This window comes from Balaenoptera physalus (genome assembly GCF_965194825.1).
Source record: "Balaenoptera physalus genome assembly, chromosome: 3".
NCBI lineage: Eukaryota > Metazoa > Chordata > Mammalia > Artiodactyla > Balaenopteridae > Balaenoptera > Balaenoptera physalus.
Window position 1 is genome coordinate 123,136,216 of NC_138890.1, and position 20,424 is coordinate 123,156,639.

At 41.0% G+C, this 20,424-nt stretch overlaps 1 protein-coding gene across 3 annotated transcripts in view; it reads right to left on the reverse strand.

Moving 5' to 3' along the window:
- The window catches only part of PIK3R1 (phosphoinositide-3-kinase regulatory subunit 1), an 85,273-nt gene that overhangs the window by 34,781 nt on the left and 30,068 nt on the right, over window positions 1–20,424 (reverse strand). The window contains exon 1 of one of the 3 annotated variants that reach the window (XM_082457219.1): window positions 19,459–19,477. The exons of the other annotated variants lie outside the window; for them this stretch is intronic. The gene's annotated coding sequence lies outside the window, so the exon portion shown is untranslated. Of the gene's footprint in view, window positions 1–19,458; window positions 19,478–20,424 lie in introns of those variants that run through there. 3 annotated transcript variants of the gene reach the window in all.

The following is a 20,424-nucleotide window of genomic DNA, read 5'->3' on the forward strand; positions in this document are numbered from 1 at the left end:
GTTGGCTTAGAAAGATTTTGTATGAAGTGTGACTGAGAGGCCCCAAAAGGGAAAGAAAGAAGGGAAAATCATGTGACACGTACCCAATGGGCCCTTGAGTTTCTTGGGTGAATGACTATTACTGAACATCAATTAGGACTCACACCTCCACACTCAGTATTTTACAGACATGCTTTCACTTATTTTTCATAGCAGTTCCTTATCACCCTCAATTTAAAGGTGGGGAGACTGAGATAAATTAAGTCATTTGGTCACAAAGCTCATGAATAGTGTCCCTGAGTTCAGCCTGGACCTGTTTCTCTCCACCAGAGTCTACAAGTCCCAGTCAAGGAGAGAAACCTGTGATAAGTTTCCCCGAATTTCCCACCAAGGCTAATTTAAGGGTAACTGGCAAGGGTGTCACATGACACACAGATACCGGATGCTCCATCCTACAAGTGGGCAGCCATAGTACTTTCTGGTGTGTTCAAGTAAAATGACCCTAATAACACGAGCTTTTGAGCTTCCCCCCAAATAAACAAGTCAGTACATTGCCCCTCACTAGAAAACATCTTGAACTGCAGATAATTAAGGTCATAAAGAGAAGACAATGGGAGCCCCATGAACAACAAGAGGGAGGTTGGGGCCCCAGGTGAGCCATGCTCTCTCCCTAGGGGCAGAACATGGCACTCACTTCTCTCCCACTTTTATCTGACAACAGATTTCACGGCCAAAGGCAGAAAATAGTAGAAATGCTTAAAAACAATACAGCAGGCTCTTCCAATGTAACTTGTGAAACTCCCATCTCACAAGAATTGAAGGATCCTCTGATCAGGAGAGGGCGGAGGTAAGACAGAAACTGGACAGAAGGACACTAGTGGGGAAACCAGAGACCAGAAAGAAGCATTTCAGTGGAGGCTGGAACCTCACTAACTAATAGCGAAGAAGCAGGACATTGGCTGACCAAGGAGAGAGGGCAGAGGGGGGCACTGCCGAAGAGGCAAAGCTGTCCAGTGAGGCAGTTTTAAGAAAGCCCAGGTGGAAATCAGAGAAAAGAACCACCAGATTCTGTTCCAGTAACTAAAGAAAGAGCAGGGCTTTTTCTCTGGCAATTGTAAACATACTAGAAAGAACTGTACAGTGAATGTCCATATATCCTCATCCTAGACTCTATAATTAACATTTACTATATTTAAATATTTACTATATTTATTACATATCTTTCCATCAGCCCATCTTACTTTTTTGGATGCATCTCAAAGTAAGGTGTAGAAATCAGGTGCCGTGGACTGAACTGCATCCCTCAAAATTCACATGTTGAAGCCTTAACTCCCAATGTGAGGGTATTTGGAGATGCGACCTTTGGGAGGTAATTAAGTAGAGATGACATCATGAGGGTGGGGGCCATCACGATGGGATCAGTGCCCTTATAAGAAGAGACACCAGAGAGCTTCCTCTTTCTCTCTCTGCCACATGAGAACACAAAATGAGGCACTGTCTGCAAGCCAGGTAAGGGCCCCCACCAGAACTCAACTATGCTGGCACCTGGATCTCAGACCTTCAGTCACATGAACTGAACTGAGAAACCAATTTTTGTTGTTTAAGCCACCCAGGATACAGTATTTTGTCGCGGCAATCCGAGCTACCTAACACATCAACATGTTATACCCAAAGAGAGGAAAGAAGCTGTAAATCTAGAAAAAAATTAATGCCAAATACAAATTCTACCAGTATTTAGTAAACATCCTCTGTGTCAGACAGAATACTCCCAAGGGCAGCCGTTTAGGGCAGTGCTTCCTAAACTTTAATGTGGATTAATAACCTGATTCAGTAGATCAGGGTGAGGTTCAGGATTCTGCATTTGCAGCAAGCTCCCAGGTGATGCCCAGGCTGCTGGTCCTCAGACCACACTTTGAGTAGCAAGGATTAAGAATGAATCCACCAATCAGAGAGAGGAAATCCAGATCTCTGTGGGAGACAGACTCCCAACGATTAACCTCCACACTGATAACTTGTTGCCTAAATGTCCTGGCTTCATGGGCTGATCTTATACCAGATCCCGTGGCCCAACATCTAAACATGTGTCAGGCAAGTGAGGCTGCCTAACTCAGAGGGTCTGGCTATCAAATCTAATTAGATCTGCTATTATACCCAATTAGATACCAAGAGAGAAAGATTAGCATTTTTCTTCTCTTCCAAGGTTCTGGCTGATAGAAGGCTTCATTTAAACATCACCAGCAAAATGTAGACCAAGGTGTGACCTTATTACTACTGCTCTGTGCATCTGTGTACCATTGTGTGGGGTGAGATCGTGTGGGTCACAACTTGCCCAAGGTCCCACAGAAGTTCAGGCCAAGGGCTAGAACTCAGTTCTGATGTCCACATCAGAGCTTTTCCTACCTTGCCACAGTCAAGAAAACTCAGGTCTTTAAATTTAGGGGCTAGGGGGATGGTGGTGGGAAGGCAAGGATATATTAGAAAGGCTGACCTAACACATTGCTACTAGTACTACTACTACTGATACTTCCCATCTACTAGTAGTATTAGTCCCCAATACTACTGATAGTATTGAACAATAAGTGTTGGAAACTGCTCAACACTTTATGTGCTTTATCTCATTTCGTGTGCAGAACCTTGTGTGGTATTATAATTGTCCCCATTTTACAGAGGAGGAAACTGAGGCTAAGTTCAGCAAGCTGGTCAAAGACATGCCAGCAGTCAGTGGTAAAGCTAGGATTTTAAAGAACAGATCAACTTCCAAGCTGGCCATAAAACCATTCCATGAACCTCATTTCCTCCTTAGGCAGACCTGCTGCATGACGCCATTCTGGAGCCATGAGAAGGGGGTGGAAAATCTTTGCAGGATACTGATGGTGAAGCACTTGGCAACAGGAGACACCCACAGCTACAACCCTTAGTGACAAGAGGTGCGTTTGTTCAACCTGAGCTTGGACTGGAGGGCCAGCTTCTCGCCATCACCTCGGCTTTATCAGGATTAAACTCTTGCCAGTCCACTCAGCCAGGCTAAATATTTTCAGGACAGCATTTATTAAATATTTTCTCATAAGGCTAAACTAAGCACATTCTTCCCCAAGGATGTAATGGGTTTTGTTTAGCTAAGTATAGCTGGCTAACATCACTTTCAGCAAGGTACAAATGGACTTATTTTCATTAATCATCGATGCGGAAAGGGCCCAGAAAAAAATTTACCAAAAAAAAATTATATATATATATATATATAGTAACTTATATTTCAAAGATTCCAAAATAAAATATTAACATGATATGCTTAATAAGTATATGAAGGGAGTTAAAATGCTCATGATCAAAGAGGCAGAGAAAAGGAAAAAGATGACGTGTCTATAGGATTGGAAAGAAAAAGAAAATAAAGGCAAGAAAGACAAGGGGCCTGAAAATAACTGAATAGAAAATTCCCTATCAGCTAGCAAAGAAAATTAAGAAGGGAAGATAGTATTTAATCATACTTTTTGATTAAATGTTTTTAAAAGAATCACTGATAGAAAACTAACCTATCCACATATACAATAAAGGGTAGCAATTGTGAGATAAAAGTAAACACAACCGTTAACAATTGTGTGAGGAATCAGAGTTTTTAAAAAACAGAGCCATACTTTCACTACCTCAGACAAATGTGAGTAATTCTGGTGGGCTAATAAATTCTCTCATCTCACAACGTACAAACATCAATAGTGAAATGAACAAGAGGCTATTCACCTCTCAGCTAAAGAAATCCATGGACTTGTTCTGGATATGATTTTCTTTTCAAGGATAACAATTTTAGATGGGTCAATTTGGGCAGCAGTTGGATCATATCATTACATTCTCAAAAAAAGGCACAGGGTAATAAATAGCACTATGCTGTAAGACTTATTTGTACCAGACTAATCTACCCTTTTTTTTTTTTAAAACTGTGATAGACAGGAGGTCCTACAGATAGACCAGAAGCAAAGTATAAAACATATTGATTTTAGAAAGATATCTGACTATGTTCCCAAAAAGATGATCAGAAGTGAGCTAAAAAATATAGATAGGTGACATGGGAGGAGTGGGTGTATTTTTATAATTGCTTAAAAGTCAGCAGGGCTGACTATATCATAGTGGCTATGTCAAATATAACAAGTGGTCAAAGAAAAGGAATGAAGAAAAAAGTTAAGCTTGCCCCAGATACAGAAGTATTCAATGAGTCATTTTCATCAGCCCTTTAGATTCTTGATAGAAAATACGTTGGTAACAATTTGTAGGTCGCACCCTGTTCAAACTTCCAGTGAAAGGTGGGAATGGTCAGAAAAACGCTGGTTTCCTACAATGGAAATATTACAATACCTGTGATGTTGTTAATGAAAAAAGGACCCAGTCGCCTCTTTCTTAACCACCAGAACAACCTATACTTCACTTTGTTGCACCACTTCTGTCTTCAGTTAAAAGGGAAGTGATAGGGCCTGAACCACGGGAGCTAGTTTTGTACATTTTGTTCTGTTAGATTAGGCCTCAGTAACTTTATGAATTATGAGCTGTCAACTACTTTTTCATCTGCTATAGAATATGCTTCTTAGAAATTGTGGCTATAAATAAGTCAACAGATGTTTTTTGCTGGCTTCAACAGGAGCTTGGGTAATTTTTTAAAAGGGGCTAGGCAAAGTTAAGCAAATTAATCCAAAAGGCTGTATTAGCTTTCCCCCCATTGGTCACTTTTTGCATTAGCCTTTTAAAGACTGAAGACTTCCATTTTAGTCTGTAAAATACTTTTTGGCTATTACTTGAACGTAATCTATTGGAGAAACTAAAAATCAGGGTCTTTTAACACATTGCATCCTTTCTGTGACTTCTGTTTAAAAAAAAAGCGCTATTAAATGCCATACCTATGCAGGATTATTATTGTATCATATGAAAAACAATTGAAAAGCCACTGTGTCATAGTAGAAAAAGAAATAGACGATAGGTAAGGACATGAGTTCTAGATCTGGCAGTAACAGATTGGGGAACTTTGGGGAAAACATTTAATATCTCTGGGTCTTGAAGTGGTAAAGCTTAGATAAGAAGTTCTAAAATAATTTCTAGTTCTTAAAATTCCATGATTTGAAGATTAAAGTCAAGGAGATCACATGGCCGATATAAAATACTAAATTGCATTTAATCATGAATTACTCTAAAAATAACTCTATATTCCCTTTAGTCACCATATTGTTGCAAAGCTGGCAAAAATCACAGGCACCTGGGGATGGCTGGTGTTGGCATCAAGCAAAAACTTAGTTCAAATATGGGGGGGGGGGGGTTTAAATTAAATAAATTAAGTAAGTGGGAAAACGGCAAAATTTAGTTATATTTCATTAAGATAGTTTAACCTATAATTTCTAACAGGGAAGGGGAAACTTTTTTGAAAGTGTTTTTAAGTGAGATACAAACTTTCACTTTGCCAGAATGAACAGTAAATTCAAAAGAACTAAAACCTTTCTCACATTTCTGTACGTGGATCTAACGGAAGACAAGTAACCACATGTTCTTAAATGTACTCCAAAGCCATGGCTGCTACAAGTCAGGGAATGTAACACTAATTGGCTTCTATATACCATGATTTAGGGGGGCGGGGGGGAGGGCAGATCAGGAAATAGAGAGTGAGGATGAGGCCAAGTGAGGAAGGTGGGAGGGCTGAGCAGTCACTGGCCTAGATACTGCTCTAGTCCCTTAGGTCATTTCCTCGAGTCATGGTAACAGCCTTGCAAAGTCCATCAGTCTCATTGTGTACGTTGGAAAGACTCGGGAGAGGTTAGATGGCTACGGCAAGATCGCTTGACTAGTGTTTGCCAGGGCAGATACCACGACCCACATCTGTGTGAATCCAAGGGCCCTGCTCTTTCTACTTCACCTGTGATTTCTCCTACAGGCAGTTTTCTCCTGTTCACCCTCTTCTGAGTTTCTGAATCAAGTTGCTTGTAAATGCAGTTCCTTTCAACATCTTGAGATTTCCGCCCAATGCACGGCTGGGTTCTAAGAGATGGGCGGGTCCGTGCAAAATGAGCTGGTGATCTATGCTATGCAGTCAGTGAATACAAATATCAGTGATAAAAGAGGTAAAGGGGTGAATTAGATACTCAGAGGAAACTGCTCTGTTCCCCAAACCCTAGCTCTTTGGGTTTGGGGAACTGAGCAGTCCCAAGTCCAGTACAACCTCTGGACTTGGGACTGGGACTGGCCATTCAGTCACTTGAAAAATAATTCATTCTCAAAAATGTGGCAGTAGGAATAATCCCAAATCACACAAGACCAGGAATAAAACATTCAAGACTGCCCTTAGTAGCTGAGGCTCTCATTACCACCATAGTAATAATAATAACGGGTTAACATTTGTGATGTGTCAGGTACTGTGCTAAATTCCTTTACTGAAATTATTGGATTATGAGGAAGGTTCTATCAGCATCCCCATTTTACACAGGAGAAAACTGAGGCTCAGAGAGGTTAAGTGCTTTGTCCAGGCTCACACAGCTGCTCCAGTCAGAGCCAGGACTTAACTGGGAGGGGTTTAGAGAACAAAACGGCACCTTCCTTGCAAGGGATCCTTCTGTACTAATTGTGTGTCATTCCCTCTGAGTGCCATAGGGCATGTGTTTTCTTTAAAGACTGCACCTTTCCTTGGTGCAGCCCAGTGCACTACTCTGGAAACTGGGATGGCCAAGAGCCAGACCACAGAGTTAGGAAAAAAACAAAGCTGACTAGAGCTCTCCAGTCAAAGGACAGACCTGGAAAGCAGAGAGCTCAAGAACAGCACTCCCTAAGGACTTTCCTGGTGGTCCAGTGGTTAAGACTCTGCGCTCCCAATGCAGGGGACCCAGGTTCAATCCCTAGTGAGAGAATTAGATCCCGCATGCCACAACTAAGACCCAGCGTAGCCAAATAAATAAATATTAAAAAAAGAAAGAGAGAGAGAGAGAACAGCACTCCCTGACTGGCCCATGTCCCTATTAACCACATTTTTTGAATTCTGTGATATTCTACAGGATGTTGAGCATATGTGCTCCGTCCCACATAGGAGAGAACACCCCAGGCACGGCGAACACTAACCCTCTCCATCGCTGAAAATCACAGTATGAGGTGGACCATTTCCGAGGTCCTGTCTTTGACCAGGTAACGGTTCATTTTGGAAGAAAATACACAGATATACATGAAAAGAAATCCAACAGAATATGCAAAATAGTTGAGTTTATACCAGAAATTCAGAGAAAGAGGGCTTTCAGTACCTTTAGTGGTGGGGTCCAAATGTAAGCCATATACATTACAATTTTCTAGTAGCCACGTTACCAGCAAAAAGAAACAGAGGAAAGTTTAATCTTTTATTTAACAATATATATCCAAAGTACTATCATTTCAAAATATGATCAGTATAAAAGTTATTAATGAGCTATTTGACATTTGTCATTTCTTTTTTACACTCACAGCACATCTCAAATTTAGACCAGCCACATTTCCCACATGTGACTGTGACATGCGGCTGGTGGACCCTGTACTGGGCAGCAGAGCCCTAGAAGGACAGCCTTCAGTTTGTCTCAGTGTGAATTTGGTTATCTGCAGAAGACGTCAGCTTTGGGATCAAAACTAAAAAGATACACAAAAAAGAAACATATTCCTTATATCCCAAAAGATCAAATAAGAGTTCTGAGTTCTTTACTTTTAGTGTGTAATGAGTACAACCAGCTTTAACCCTACTGTGAAGGCACTGAGTCCAGGTTGACTGGGAGCTGGGGCACCTGCAGGGTTCATTATACAGTAAGAACCTTCTGGAAGACTAGGCAGCAGAGGCCTGGTGTCCATCACAGTGCCTGCCCTGGGGTCAGGACATTAGGCAGACCTATAAGTCGGTTCTTCAGAAATGCCATGATTAGTAAAATTGCTTCATCTGGTGGCTCTCCATCTGTTACTGGTTACCCTTAAAATTTGCATTCAATGTGTCTGGGTACCTCCTGTTAGAGACAGGCTGCTGACTGCAGCTGACAGAAGTTTCCATTATCAAGGAAAGGCTGCTACAGTCCGGCTATTAAGTCAGAAAATATGAGGTCTGCTTAGGTTCACATCCTGACAGCGTGAGCTGCAATAATTTCATTTATAAAATTTGGGATCGTTAACATGCCTGATATTTGCTACAGGATAAATGAACAGAAGTCAGAATAAAAGGGCGGAGGTCAAAATGTCTACCTACTCTCACAGGCACAGGCAGGCACCTTAGGGAGAGTTCTTTCTGATAAGATGGTCCGACGTGGGTATTTTTTACAGCCCAGCATCTTTATGTTCAAAGTTTCTAATACAACCACTCTTTCCAGAACATATAATTTAATGTATCCATTCTTATAAAACCTTGGAGACTATTTGTCAGCTGTGTGGGTTTTAACAGTAAGTGTGTTCTGGACTTCAAACTTCTGCTAAAACACAGGGCTGTGGACAAGGGTGGAGAAACCTAAGAGGAAGCTTGTGCTGTCAAAGGCTGTCTCTCCTGAAGCAGGGGCCCATGCTGCTTGCTTCTAGTCCTAAATCTAGTCCTAAAACTTGACTTTGTCCAAGTACATGGAACACGACGCTTCAATCCAGCTCCAGATACTTCTTAAAAAAAAAAAAAAAAAAAAGTTTCACAGCTCAGATATCTGCTTTCAGTTTGATCCCAGAAGAGAAGCTGTTTCCTTTAAAAAGTCAAGCTGCTATTGTTTTCTCCAAATGTGAAATGTTTTACGGGTGGCAGAGGCTGGAAGTGGCAAGCAGCTCCTAACTCAGATGATGTGATAACATTAGAAAGAGCTAAAAGGCACTGAATCAAAACTTCTTATTCAGGAAAGGGGACGAGAAAAGAACAGAAATTTGCAGTGAGCGTCCTGCTGAGACCTCTGGGCTCCTTCTGGGATAAGGCCTCCAGGCCTGAAGGCAGCGAGGGGCACCAGGCCTGAACTTCTAAGGAGAGGTTTGCAAGAGTTTGCCCTTTGCAAGGCAGTTGACACAGAGAGTTTATCAAGGTAGCATGGCCTTTGCGGTGTCAATGTGAATGGTTTTAGGGTTTGACTCTGCAGGTGAAACTCTGGTAGAATGTGCTTCTTTATGGTGATACCCAGGAAACTGGCTCTGAGGAGGAAGTGTGCGGTTTGTAAAATTGGGTCCATACAGCCAGAGGAGCTTCACTTCAGATGTAAACCCATATTTCAAGGAAGTGGCTAAACATCACCAAGAGAGTATAGGCTTTGGGAGGTCACTCCTGGAATGTGCCCCAAACTCATTGGACCAGGACACAGAGGATGTGATCAACTGACTGAATGCATTTATAAAGGGGTCCATTTCACCCCAAATGTTCAAGAATTTTTGTTCTAAGAGGACAACTGGAAGACGAAACTTAGGACAGATTACGATCCATTTGAGGTGCTTAATTAAGAGACCTTAGGCGGTTTACTTAATGTCAATGAAAGAGCAACCACTTTAGAATTTAGCTTGACTCAGGTTCAAATGACACCTCTGCCTCTTTTCCACTGGGTGGTGTCTCTAGGCAGGGATCTAGAGCAAGGATGTCAATCACTGGACCCTGTGATTTGTCAGCTGCCTGACACATAAAACCTTTTAATGAATGAATGTTGGACTCCTCTAAGTTGACTCTTTCTGGACCTCAGTTTTCTTAGACATAAACTATACGGAGTGGCTTAAGATCTTTTCTAAGATCTTTTCAAGTGCTCTCTGAACAATGTTATGAACTGAACTTGCTGTTTGAAAATAATTGAGCAACTGTGTTATCTATTTCTGTTAACAATACTGAATATAAACCCTAAAGTGACGTATCACCACGATTTTAGCAACCGTAAGTAATAGATCTTTCCTTACCCAGCACCTGAAGATGGTATATAAATAACTCAGAGATTACTGATGAACAATAAAAAGATGTTATCATATTAGAAAAAATAAAAAACAAACCAAACAAACAAGCAAAACCCTAAGTAACACCATATACAGTGAATGTTTGAAAATGTCAATTAATCTGTTCTGCAAAAATAGTCTAACAAAGGAAGGAGAATACTGTTTTGCAGGATGCAAGTAAAAGTATCATAACTTCACAGAGCAGTGAAAGCCCCCTTCCCCATCCTACCCGACTGTCAAGACTACATTGCTCCCTTTTAGGGTCTTTCACAGACAGTAAGCCAAAGGCATGAAAGGACCAACATTAAATTACTAAAGGTCAGGCCTGTATTATTGGGTTACTCCTTCATGGTAATGTCTGCATGGTAGATGAGAGGGGGTGAAATGTGCAGGTAGATGGAACTTTGGGGACAGCTTCTACTGTCATCTATCACATTTCCTTGAGTTATGAACCCCTTTACTTGCTCTTATAATTCAAAATACTGAAGAGGAGAAAGATGAGACAGGATGTGGAGGTGAGCCGGGCTTGGCTGGGCCCTGCAGCCCGCTGGGCCCTGCAGCCCTCATCTCTTTCTGGGGCTCACACCTCAGACTGTGAACTATGCAGTGGCCTACGTCCCTGGTGGTACGTATCACAGTGCCACATCTGCTTCTCCCTGGTGTAGCCACGCCCTGAGGAGGTCGCTCTCTACCACAGGACAAGTGCAACCCCAACCTGGCCGGTCATCAAGCTACAAGTGGCCGGGTGGAAGCACTGACCTTCTTCAACAGGGCAAGGCCTCGACACAGCTGAAAACCAGGAGGCTTGTCCTGAATGTCTCCATCTTCCCTTCCTAAACCTTCTTCCCAACTTGGTAATATTTTTCTTCCTCCATTTTCCCACTCTCTTGTTAAGCCTCCTCCCCAAGCCATGAGACCACTCAGTGCCCCGTGGTCTCTCTTGTCGTCCACCCCCTTCAACCCCCCTTCACTCCCCCACTCCCCACCGCCCCTCCCACCCCCGCTCAAAAACCAGTCTCTTATAAGGGAAGGGTCTGATAAACAATTACACTGAAATGGAAATGACAAAGATTCGTGTGTCACATCAGAGGGACACGGCTGATTTTAAAAGGGTCTGCTTAGAAAATTCTTCTATAGAATTCCAGGCATAATCTTCTCTGAAAACATACACCCACATGTATGGTCCTTTAGTACTTTGCTATGAATGGATCATGAGAATGGGTCTAATTAAGATCATTAAAATGCTCCTGTTCATGGTGGATTTTGCAAAGCTGAGACCAGATGATCATTTAAGACACCCAACCATGCCCGTTGTTAGTGCTTCAACAACAATCCACTTCACACCACAACAGTAAAAGAAGTGTGACAATAATGCCTTCAATTTCTAGACTCCTTAAAAGATTACAAAATCATTTTATATGTTTTTTCTTTTTTTTCTTTGATCCTCAAGAGAGACACTAGATAAAGAGAAAAGCAGAGGGGAGTGGTCAAGGAAGGCAGAGAAAGACCGGGTTAATAAATAAGTTCAGGGTGTTCATTTAAGACCAGAAAAACATCCAGTTGGGGTCATCAAAGTTGTTTTGAACGATGTGCTATATGGAATAAACAGCTACTTGGTTGAAAGATTTCAGTGACTACGTCCCTATGAGTTCAGTGTCCCACTACTTGCAACCACGTACTTCAGAAAAAAGAATAAAACCACACCACAAAGGCACTCAGTTACCAAGCCTGCAAAGCCCACGTCTTGTGGTTTTTGAAGACGTTATCTGCAATTTAATGCGAAATGTCTTGTAGACCAAAGTCCCAAACACCACTCTTGGGAATTCTGCAAAGCATAAATAATGTTCCAGTCGACATAAGAACTCTGATGAACGTGTGTATTATAATCTCTCCATTATAAGAGTGATTAAAGACCACAGACACCAATGCTAGAAAGGGAGTAGCTGCTTCACACTGACAGCCAGCATGTTTCTCTCTTGCCGTCAGTTTCCAAGTTATAAGAAGCAGCGCAGTGTGGACAAGTCAGGCTGGGATCCTAAAAGAACACTATGAAAGCAGTGAGGCTGAGAATCAAAATGAAGATACAATCATTATAAGCAAGCTTAGGTGTTTTCCCCAAACCCTACTATGATTATAAAATCACTAACCCATTTTCCCCCAAGGACTATTTCATGGAGCATGGCTTCAAATTAATGCTTGATCCGTTAGGGTCAGGAAGAAGTAGCTAAAAAGTGACATTTGTTTACTCCATTGCTGAAGTAGATGATGAGGCTGAATCAGAGGCTGACCCGGATAAAGATGCTATTCGCATATAGCTGGGTCAAGAATGAATACCTCCAAAGACTCTGGAAAAGCGCTGAATTCACTGTTTGTTCCCGTCCAACACTAGCTTCCCTTTATCAGCAAGAGTGGGCTATTCCTTCCACATCTGTGGCACGGAAAAAGCTTTTATCTGACAAAAATTTTGGGAGTACTATAAAGTGAGTACTTTGCAAGTCAGAGGCCGATACCATTCTCCTTTGGTAATTTTAGAAAATTAGATGCTGCTAAATTTCACCCCCCTTTAGAAGCTCAGAAGTTAAGCTCTAAAATGCTTGTGGAGCCACCCAGCGACTAACATTCCATTCTAGATTTATTTCCCTTGAAGGATTTCCCTCCCCAGCAAGTACAGCCTCAGAGCAGCATCATATCCATTCGTGGTACAAATCGTGGCCTGACTCGTGTCAACTAGGGACAGAGGCAAGAGAAGGATTTGGAGGTTACCCAGTGGAAAATTTAGGAGTAAGATTCCGGAACCTCAGGAAACCCTGATTTAATTTAAGATACTGCTTCATTTGCCTCGTTGAAAAACAAAGACTGTACTTATGCAATCTACTTTTCTCTATTATATAAAGTTTTAAGACCAAAAAGAAACATGATTGATTATAGGTATGAACCATAGCTAAGTACTTCCAAGGGTGTCTTCCCTTGAATCACATTAAAGTTGTACAAAGTAAGTTACAGATGGTGATTAACTCAAACAATTATCAGTCTATTCAGACCAGCACCAAGGTAAGAATGACTTAAATATTAAACTCATGTTCAGGAAACATACCCATAACCCTGTCCTTAGAATTCCTGACCCAGGGCCATTTTTTTAATTGAAGACTTCACTAAAGCAAAGTTTTTGTAAAGGTACCCTTTTGGATACAGGTCTAAGATGAAAACACCTTATGATGATGCCTGCTTTATGAAGAGATTCCAGTATCCCAACATGACATCTTTCATCCTCTTTGGATTTGTTTTTTTTTTTTTTCCAATTTGGACTAGATGATCCCTATGGTCCTTTTCAAATCTAAAATTCCACTCAAAATTCTCTTCAGTAAACTTTCCATTTTCCACCCTAATTAAAAAGGGGAGAGGACAAGAGAAGGGAACTGACCATACCAAACACTGCAACATCTAAACAGTGTACGTTTAGAGTTAGGATGCAGATCATTCTTTTGTCAAGAGCAAATCTCTCCTGGTCCACTTCCTACTTGCTGACGGTGCCAGAAGAAAGGGCATTCACAGAGCCATCCTCAGAAGCTCGCCCCAACGCTGGTGGGTCAACTGCTTTATATCACATCCAAGTGTGCAGGCTCCCATTTACTCGCCACATTTATGACCAAATGGCAAACATCTCAAAATCACTCAAGATTCTAGAAAGGTTACGAAAACAAACCAAAAAAGGGATTCGTGGGGAAATAAAAAGAAGACATTAATAGCTCTTTCTTGGAATGGCTATCGATGGGTTTATACTTCATTGTTTTCAGTCATTCCTCTGACTAAATAAACCTTCCACCTGCTTAGTCAACTGCTGAGAGAATCTGACTACACTACAAGTAAGTATGAAGCACGCGCTTCGTTTACCATAAAGAGCTCGGACAAGGCAAATGCGTGCAGTTGGAACTACCTTCTGCCACATTTCGTCCATCCCCCAACTCCTGAAGATCTCTGAAAACACCTCCATAAGTCCCAGCTGTTTTCAGTGAAGTGCTGATGTTGAGAGCATCTCGCCTAATTTACTGAACTATCATTTTATTTAAGACAGGATTCTGAATCTTTTTTTTTTTTTTTTTTTTTAGTAAGGACTAGATCCATTTATTTTCAAGTCAGATAAATGACCCAAAGATAAATTTAACTCTTTTAAAAACAGTAATATTCCACATTGAATGTGCTCCTGAGGCCAGGGGAAATGTTCTTTCCTTTCCGAAAATTTCTCTCCAAGTACTAACAAACCCAGTTTCTTCCCAAGAATATTTGTTTTCTATCTCTCTGAGTCGAGTTTTAAAAGGGCTGGAACCTTTCACAAGACAGAATAATTCCATTTGCTAGTTGGCTCTTTCTCCGAGTCCAGCTCGAATCCTATGGGACACATAAAACTTTGTCTGAAATGTAGGATAAGTGTCATGAAACATACTTGGGAACTGGGAAACCACAGCTCAAAGCATAAACACAAAGATATAAGTGAAGACCCACTTTGAATTAAAACTATAACAAGCAGAAATACCACCAGCCATAATTCTTTAGCCAAGGAAACAAAAACATTCAAGGAAAAAGTATGCACGTTATCAGTAACTTGGGGAGGAAAAACAGCAATGCAGATAAATAATTAGTATTGTTAGGAAGAAGGGATGAGGTAAGTAAATGCACATTCACCCTGAATTACTGAAGCGAGACATATAGTCAAGTTTTCCCATCAAATACTGTGTCGGGTATTATCTGGGGGAAAAAACCCCAAACCAGAAGCAGCAGAAAGATGGACGCTCAGGAAGGGAGAGCAAAACGAGGTAGATTTTACAGCTACCGTGCTGTCTGGCAGCTGCCACTGGATGGCAGCGTGATGTCACATAGGTAAGAACTGCTAAGAGTTAGGATGGGTCATTCAACACTCCTAACACGCTCTGCCCCATAACCCAAGGCTTCAGGAAATAAAAAGTACCTCCTCTCCACAAAAAGGCTGGGGACCTCCGTCCTAGGAATTGCTAACCTTTGTTCTCATCATCAGCAAGTCCTGCAAAAAAGACTGACTCACTATAGTATAGAATTGGGGACTGAAACAAATTAAACCTTCTAAATAACTTCTAGGATTTTGAAATTCAGAAAACACTCTCTGTCTCTCTCTCTCTCTCCCCCTACAGTTTACTAGTGAAACATTATCATCCCAAGCCCAGTACAACAAATTGAAACCACATTTTATTCTACTTTTTCTTGTTAACTTGATGGCTTCACCACACTTTTAAATGCTACACACTCCCCTCCCTCTCCCTTGGCATTTGATCCCACTTTCTTTTTTTTTTTTTTTTTGGTGAAGTCAGTAATCTCACCAGCGACAAGCTTTGCTTTCAATAAGTCTATCTGCCAACTTAAACAGCATCTCCTAAGGCAACGGAATAATGAAAGACACATGTAGGTACTTGCCTGTCATCAGACACCAACTCCTCAAGTCGGCCTGAAATTGGGCCTGTAATTCTGAGGATTCTCAGGTTCAGGACAGTGTGCCAAGAGTGGTCTAACAAGGTCTAGGTCTTAGTCTAAACAGCAAATGAGAGATGCAAGGGGCCGACCTTTTTCATCTCTGCTGGACTTACTGTGGGACAAGGCACAGCTCTTCCCATCCACGGGAGATGTGAGGCATTGCTCAAACACTTGGCAAACTTTAAGGTCTTAAGACACCACATCGTGAATTCTGCCTCATTCCTGCCGGTGAACTTGAGGCAGGGCTTTCCAAGCCCAAACGCATGATCCAACCGGAACATCTCCATGGTCAGCCATTCCTTCTGCACACAGCCAAGGCTCCACCAACCCCCCCAGCAGGGTGGGCCCCTGCAGACCTCCGGATCTCAGGCCCTCCTTGGAGGACACCGAGTTTCCTCCTCTCTCTCTATCAATGCTGTCAACTTCGTGCCTTTCTCTGGAGAGAAAAGACTCGATTTTCAAACTTGCAAAGTCTGAAAAACGGACTAATGAAAAGGCTGGAAGATTTGAAAGAAAGTTGTTCTAGCCCATAAGAAAGGCCTCCTACTTTTGGCAGCTGGTTCTACCATCCAAAATCAGCGAATGGATGAATCCAGGGCTCCCGGAACTCGCCTCTCCACACACCCCAACCTCAACCTACAGACTGACTCTGATGCACTTCCTGTGAATGTTAGTCAACGGCTCACGAATATCCAGCCCGCTAAGTTCAGCCAAATAAGTAAAAATCTCGAGGACCAGTAGGGCTCAGAAAGACATATTCATTATAAAAAAATTTTTTTTAAACATAGCAGGATACCTTGAAAAAACAGCTCAGAAACACTGTTTACACCTTTCATCTGCTGAACCAAGAACCTCTGGGTCATCTCATGCACAGCAGGGCTACCAAAAAGGTTTTATCAAGAATACATTTCCACCATACATTATTAAATAGCTATTTTAAAATCAAATCTAGAATCCAGGAATTTTAACCTACCTTAAAGAATCACCTACCTTAAAGAATCTCCCTGGCAAAAAACCTAACCAAACAAACAATACAAACCCTAGGATAGTTTAAATGGGATCCTTATCTGAAAGCAATAGCAGTAACCCATTGTATGCCGAGAGGTTTTGAAGATAAATCTTTAATACCCAAGAGGTGATTATTGTGTCAGGAAATTAATCATTCCCCTCGCTTCCCTAGTCCCTTGGAGAGTCACAGGGCAACAAGGTGATGGAACAGCAGGTATATACATAAAAGGTAACACACACACTTCTGATTTAAAAGGACCTTTTCGGATATGCATTAGGTTTCCTTTAGCTCGGTGGCACCGGTAAGCAGGTTTTGAATTGCGTAACCTCAAGAATCCCAGAGAGTCAATTCAAAATCCCCAGCACCATTGCTTTTAGGAACGGAAGGCTGGGGACACACAAGCACTGGCAAAACCAAACTCTCCCAGCGCGGCTGAATGTCAATACAGGAAGTCTCCGACTTACATACGGATTGTGTTTCCCAAGCTCATTTGTAAGTTGGTTGTGCGAAACTTGGAACACATTTTCCCCCAGAAATGTTATAAAAGGTGGTTAGGTCCCCAGATTAGACCACCAAAGTCTATTTCACAAGTTATTTTCAATAGCTACATTGGTGATGACCACAAATGAGCATATTTCAGTGGCATCATGGGTAATTGAAATTTTAGTAAATAAACATGGAAACCTCACCCACTTATAATAATTTCTGTATCTAAGTATTTCAAGAGCAATAGGAATAATCCAGTCCTCCCCCTCTTTGTCAATGTTGTCAGAGGCGCGGGCGGAGATGGAGCAGGGGGAATTACGACAGGTGGGAAGCAAGAGTCGGAGGAGACCTGGCAACGCCAGGAAGCAACACGTGGGTTCTTCCCATGCTGGGGACTGTCACTGAGACCCCAGACTCTGTGAGAGGCTACCCACTCCCTTCTCTTGCTTGGACAATCTGAGGAGGGGGCACTGCAGCCCAAGCAACCTATATCCCAGAGAGAAGGGCAGTGATGCAGGAGAGAAGCTTGTGGCAGAGGTGAAGGAAGGCACCTCCTTCCATTTCCGAGGTTCACTGTTCACACAGCGGGGGTGGCACTCAGCTCTTTGCTTCCCTCTACTAGGTTGTGGAGCTTCACTGCAGGCGGTGAGGATGCTTTATTCATTATGGTGACCGCAGCATTCAGCCCAGTACTCGGCATAAAATAAGCGTATAATAAATGACCGTGAACAGAGGCACCCAGGGAATCACCTCCAGTTCTCTAGGGGAACAACTGAAAGTCACTGGCCTGAGTTGGGTATTCATTTACCCATCTGAATAATAAATATTATTAATTGGTAAACAAATACCATCTGAATATAAATGACTATATTCATTTACTCACCAAATCGTCTACCAACTGCCTTCTATGTAGAATGTTCAAATGGTGGCCTGACTGAGAAAGTATCTGTGTTAACTTCTTTCCCCAGTAGTTTCCATTCAAAGAATAGTTGAAACGCTTGGTAAGTGATGTCTATAAACACCTATTAAAATGCAGCTTTATGGGAGGTTAAATCATTATCGTAGTAGTGCAGTAACAGGAGCTACTGGGGAAGCAGAATTCCTAGAATGGCCTGTTGGACTAACATGTCCTTTGGAGAAAGAAACTTTAGTCATGAAGTCCAACTGCCTAATACAATATTCTTTATAAATGAATTTGAATTTAATTAGTTTGATTGTGTGTGTTTAAGTACTGGATTCTGTGACAGGACCTCTTAGTGCCAAGGCAGATCATTTGGGCAGCATTGAAAAAGCCCAGTATATCTGCTTTCATGGGAATAAACTACAAAAAAGACCAAGGAGAGGTAACCACTATACAGAATTGATGGTTGAAAGAGTAGAATTTTAAAAGGGATAAAAGTTGGATAGTTGGAAAGAGCACAAGTTCAGGAGGGAAGAGTTCCACGTGTACCTAATTCCACTCTTCTTTAATGGTAGGAACCCCACCAACTGGAACAGGAAAATGACTCTGAATTTTAAATAATGAGTAAGCATATATTCCTTTTCCTAAAGGAAGGGACAAAAATAGAAGAGAAAGAAGGTATCATTACTGGTAAATGGGCAGGTCTTTACAGAAGGAAATTACACAAACTGACTGTAACAATGCATTTCAACTTTCCTACATAAAAACACTCAGGTCTTAAATTCTTTGACAATGTTCACAAAGCTACCTTTTCTCCTCTATCTCAGCTTTTCAAATTATACAGCAACACCAGGTATAAGCCTACTACTGATGTCCATAGGAATCAGCTGGAAAATATAAATATGTTTTACCTCCTTCAAAAAACATTCCTTGATTTATGATGGCCTCACTCCAACCACTCTTCTGTTTGTTTTTTGTTTTTATTGTGCCTACTCATTTAAATTCATCAATATGTTGCTTTATAACAGTTTACATATATATTTCACACATATATAGGTGTACTATGTACAAATTAAAGCAAATAACATATGGTTCTCCCAATTTCCCTTGTACCACCTCTTCTTTAGCTGTTAGAGTACTTAGTTCCCAGGCATGTTGGGGGGAGGCGGGAGGGCGGTGTTGGTGGTAAACAGGCTTTGTCAAATTGATTAACCAAATATATAATGTCAACAAAGGGCGTCAAATGATTATTTGGGAAGTACCTAAGATAAAAATGCTTAAAATTTCAAATACAAACAGACACATGAGCAAAAAATAAAGTGAGAACACAGGAGCAGTGATGGCCTTAATCTTGAATTTGTTAGGATATATACCTATATATACACATGTACACACACAATCACTGGTAAAACGCTTACCTATGTCAATTTTAATAATCTCAAGATGTGAAGGATGTGTAGATATTGAGGACACACAGACAGAAGGTGGATTTAAGATGGTATACTATTAACAATAAAAAATTGCTGTACTGTTGTTTTATCATTAAATACAAGTATTCCTAAAAATTGAATTTATATACACATAATATTGGGGAAAAATTATTAAAATGAACGTTTTCCCACTGTGCAACCACTTGAGACTTTTCAACAACAAAATATGAACTTTTTTTTTTTATTATTATCAAATGTACCTTAAAAGGATGTTTGATGACACTGGAGAGAGAGCATCCTCTATATAGCGCTCGTCATCTGGGAAAAACAGATCCTGGCACCAAGAGGCACGAAAGGCCCATGTCACCAAGCCCATCCCATTTCGGTTGGACAGGAAATGCTGGATTTCAAAGCCTGGACTGAAGGGAAGTCCAAACTAACAATAGAGTTAGAAAAATGTTTTCAAAATCAAGCTTCCAACATTTGTCCAATTAAAAATGCACTTATCCACTTAATATTCTATTACAATGGAATTCTGACGGTCTCGAAAAATATGCTTTCAGAAGGGATCCTGAGAGCAGCATACCTCCTCTCCTGAAATATCTGCTACAATTTAATGCTACTGGTGATGCAAAGTTCAAAGCACAAAGACTCTCATCAAATCACACATTTTCAAATACCTCAACCCAGAGCACCATCGAAATAATTCTGTTTTGATCACACTCACTACCTGTAAGAGTGGCAAACCTTTTTTTAGTTTTAGTTCTTTTCTTTAACCAATAGGTGGCAATCTTTATTGCTAAGACTACTTAAGCAAGATTCAGTTGAGAAAGATTGTTTTCCCTTCCTCCTGTCAAGGCTCAGAATTTTTTTGGTTTTTTTTTTTTTTTAACTAATGAGCTATTTGTTAAATGATCAGCAATTATAAAAGTGAAAGAGTTGTAATTTACTAAGGTACTGTAATTTTGGCTTTGTAAGAGAAAAAGACGACCTGAAAACTTCCTCACAAAGAAACACCAAAAACACAAGACTTTTTTTTTTTTTTTTTTTTTTTGACCCAGCATGGTTTTGGCAGTATTATTACCTCCAAGTACAGCAAAGAGAAAGTACACAGTATACCCAGATGGCATATTAAAGACTGAAACAGCTCTCAACCAAACGGTACAGGTAATGAAGACATACAAATGTAGAAAGAATGAAGGAGTTAACTAGAAAACATCTTCAAA